Raw genomic sequence first — 4,013 nt, 5'->3', positions numbered from 1 at the left:
ATGGAGAAATATTTAAATTATGTGCAAAGATAACAATCCAGGTATTCTGTAACAAACCCAAAACATTGTTCAAGGATAGAGAAAAGAGAATATACAAACACAATTTCCAATAAACAACATTAAGTTAATTTCATCTAGGTAATTAACATAAATGAATCTCCCATTCATTTATCTTCTCCAGAGTAGTTAGGGAATGCTGTTCATAAGCAAGCAACTGGAATGGAGAAAGGCTTTATCTATGGGAAATAGCATAGAAAATTTTACAGTATTACTGAGTTTAATTAATGTTTCCTGATTAACTATACTTTTTCACTTCACAATAAAGTTAATCTTTGAAAAGATAGTAGAAAGCAGTGAAACAGATGGTTGGTATGTAGAGTGTGATAATGCTAGGAGTACAGAAATGTTAAGTCATTTGATGATGTTTGAAACTGATTAATCCCATGAGGACATAAAGTTCAGAGAAAAAAGCCATGTGTCTAGCCAGCAGGAAACACGAAATAAAATGTATTTCATTTCAAAATGGATCAGTAACCATAGTTTACATCAGTAGATTAAAACTCTGATTATCTGGTTCTTTTCTATTTGCTGTCTAGCCACTATGAGGGACCAGAGAGATGGTGTTAGAAGCAACAGTTTCTACACTTCACATTATTCATGGGATCATTATCCCCATAAAAGGGATGCTGCATTTTTCAGAGAATCACCTGGAGGTCGAAAGGACTCTCCACACAGCAGATCTGGCTCCAGTGTTGGCAGCAGAAGCTACTCTCCAGAACGGAGCAAACCTTATTCATTCCACCAGTCTCAGCACAGAAGAAGAGAGAGATCTGCTCAGTCTTTGCAAACATCGGGAGACACTTCAACTTGGAGCTCTTCAACACTTCCTTCCTCAAAGAGGGTACCTGCTGTACCATTAGTCACTGAGAAGCCTGAAGAACCTGAGTCAAACACAACAGATTGGATAGAATTATTTGAAGATGCTCAGCTAGACAGTCGCTCTAAAGCAATAGCATCCAAAATGAAGGAGATTGAACGGATTTACAGGCAAGACTGTGAAACTTTCGGGATGGTGGTGAAAATGCTGATTGCAAAAGAACCCTCATTAGAACAGACTATACAGTTTGCTCTGAGGCAGAATTTGCAAGACATAGGTAAGCGGTGTATTGAAGAGCTGAAGAATTTCATTGCAGAGTATGATAATGCTACTCAAGGTTTTTGAAATCCTTTTTAGAAGAGTTACTGTTCAGGAAAAATAAATAAACAAACAAACAAGGAAGTGTTTCTAGATTTAATAACCCCTGCCTCTGGAGTGTGTAAATCCTTAATATGTGGAACTTTTGTGGTGAAGAGAAATACTGTATAATATACGACCACATTTCCAATTCAGTTAAACATCTAAATTAGTTTTGTAAAGATAGTGTAATTAGATTTTTTGTTAATGTAAAGCCAACTAGTCCTTACTCATAATCACACACATCTCCTCAATCCAAAAATGAGGGTTAATTTATTAATCTTCGAAAAAGCACTTTCTTTGTAAAGCAGTTTTTGTACTTTCTACTCTTCCATGTAGTGGTTTGTTTGGCCATGTGAGTATATTTTCTACTTAGAGATCATTCCATTTAAACATGAGTAGTCTTTTGCATTCTTTTATTTTTTTGGGGGGGGGGTCCGGTCGTGGGCCTGAACTCTGGGCCTGGGTGCTGTCCCTCAGCTCTTCAGCTCAAGGCTAACGCTCTACCACTTGAGCCACAGTGCCATTTCTGGCTTTTTTTTTTTTCCTACTTATGTGGTGCTGAGGAATCGAACCCAGGGCCTCATGCATGCAAGGCAAGTGTTCTACCACTGAGCCACCTTCCCAGCCCTCTTTTGCATTCTGGTAGCAGAAAATGCCATGTGAAAATCATTAGCATTTGAGTTGTGATTTTATACTGATTCTTTGTGTTTGTTAGGCCTTGTAACATTGAGCAAGTCAAGGGTACTGTCTTAATAAATTAGTACTCTTCTATTTTAGTGAATTCTCATTCAGCAACAAAACAAGTTTAAAACCTCTATAGTACACCTTAAAATTATTTCCCCCAAATAAGTGAACTCTCTGTGCTTTCTCCATTAAAACACTCTTGAAACTTTTGAGTACTCTGACAAAATCTTAAACATTATCATGTAATAAGAATAAAAGAAAGGACAATTTGAGATGGAAGATAAATATTTTATTTTTTATTTTTATTTTTTTTGGTCTGGTCATGGGGCCTGAACTCTAGGCCTGGGCGCTGTACCTCAGCTCTTCAGCTCAAGGCTAGCACTCTACCACTTGAGCCACAGCACCACTTCCGGCTTTTTTTTTCTGCTTATGTTGTGCTGAGGAATCGAACCCAGGGCCTCATGCATGCAAGGCAAGCGCTCTACCACTGAGCCACCTTCCCAGCCCTGGAAGATAAGTATTTTAATGTTGTGATTCCTCAAACATCTTTCTGAGGAAAAATTCAGCATACACCAGAGGATTGGAGATTTACATTTTCATAAGCTCATAGTTAAAAATGGGTGATTGATCACATGATCATGATTAAACTATTTATAGATTAGTCATGCATTAATCTCTGTAATCTGAGTGTTTTGTTCTGCTGACTTATAGATGTTCCTAAACCATCAAAAGAGTTCTTGAAAGAAACAAAGGACAATAAACAGTAAGCTAGCAAACAGTCCTGTGTACCAATCCTTCATGAGTGAGCCAACCAATGTTCTAATGGTCCCAGTTAGTATCTGAAACTTGGTTGCCTTTTTATTATTTTTTAAGATCTCAAAAAACTTTACAATATCTGCTTTCCCTCTGCTGATCATCAGGCTTTATGATAGGACAATGAAAGTTTTGTCACATCAGTTAGGAAATGAAAAAACAATAACCTACAAACAATAAGAACATTTTAAAAAATATACTGTCAGGAACACATCTGAATTTATGGACCATAAATTAGACTTTAATAGGCATTTAAAAAGCGAAAACCCAAACAAGTTGAATTAACACTGATAAGCTTAACAGAATGCTGACAGTGGCAAGCATTATGCAGCTTGAAATGCTTGTACCTATAACAAAATTTATGTTAGGAAAGGAATTTTTATTTAAATATAGATCAAGATAGAAACAGAATTCCAGGAGCAAATCAAGTTACCCCCTAAAGAGAGGGATAGAAGAGAAACAGAGATGAATCAAAGCAGAACAATGTGTTAATAGCAGCAAATGAGCTTTGGAACTAAGAAAGAAAACCAGAACCACCTCCCAGCTTCAGAACCTCTGAGTTTCCTTATCTCTGTCTACAAAACTCTGAAAGGCTGAATATATAATACTCAATGAGCATTAAAACATGGGAAAACTAGCTCACTCATATGTGCTCCCTCTAGCCAAACACCATCATGACTTTAGCCAAGGGAGATTGGGTGTAATGGCTTGTTACTGTTTAGAGGACCATGAATGATGTGGCTTCACAGCCAGTGAGTGTAAGCAAAGACTGGGGTGCAGGCTCATGTTTCAATGGTTGGGGAGAAATTCACAGAAGTGGAATGTTGATCCAGATTGGAAGCTGGTAGAAAGTAGAGGTGATTCTGTAATTGATTTTCCAGTAATTATTATCTAGAAAGCAGGAAGAGTAGAATAAGACTAGATGTTTAAATGGTAAGGAAATAATAAGCACTTGGAAGTGGAGTTGTGGCTCAAAGTGATAAAGCACTAGCCTTGAGGAAAAGAGCTCAGGGATAGCACCCACACCTTGAGTTCAAGCTCCACAACAAAAAAAAAGTTAGTTAAAAAAAAGAAATTATACATGCTCCTTTTATTCAGGAGAGAAGAGTGTTTGGTCATTTTCGTGGGGGGGGGCATTAATTTTTATATTTGTCCGTGTTTAGACAGGATTATTGAGTACTGCTTTTATTGGCCTAATTCATCTCAGTTGTCTGATTCATCTCAGAGGAGTCTGATGTTAATGCTAGAGAAAGTTCTTCATGGTCAGCAGGTCAAGACA

At 37.4% G+C, this 4,013-nt stretch overlaps 1 pseudogene; it reads left to right on the top strand.

Moving 5' to 3' along the window:
- Nucleotides 1–601: 601 nt before the first annotated feature.
- Nucleotides 602–1,234, top strand: LOC122113723 (annotated as a pseudogene).
- Nucleotides 1,235–4,013: the final 2,779 nt, after the last annotated feature.

This window comes from Dipodomys spectabilis, unplaced genomic scaffold (assembly GCF_019054845.1).
Source record: "Dipodomys spectabilis isolate Male_0828 unplaced genomic scaffold, ASM1905484v1 ptg000098l, whole genome shotgun sequence".
NCBI lineage: Eukaryota > Metazoa > Chordata > Mammalia > Rodentia > Heteromyidae > Dipodomys > Dipodomys spectabilis.
Note: the sequence above shows the minus strand (reverse complement) of the source record. Positions and strands in the feature narration are given on the sequence as shown.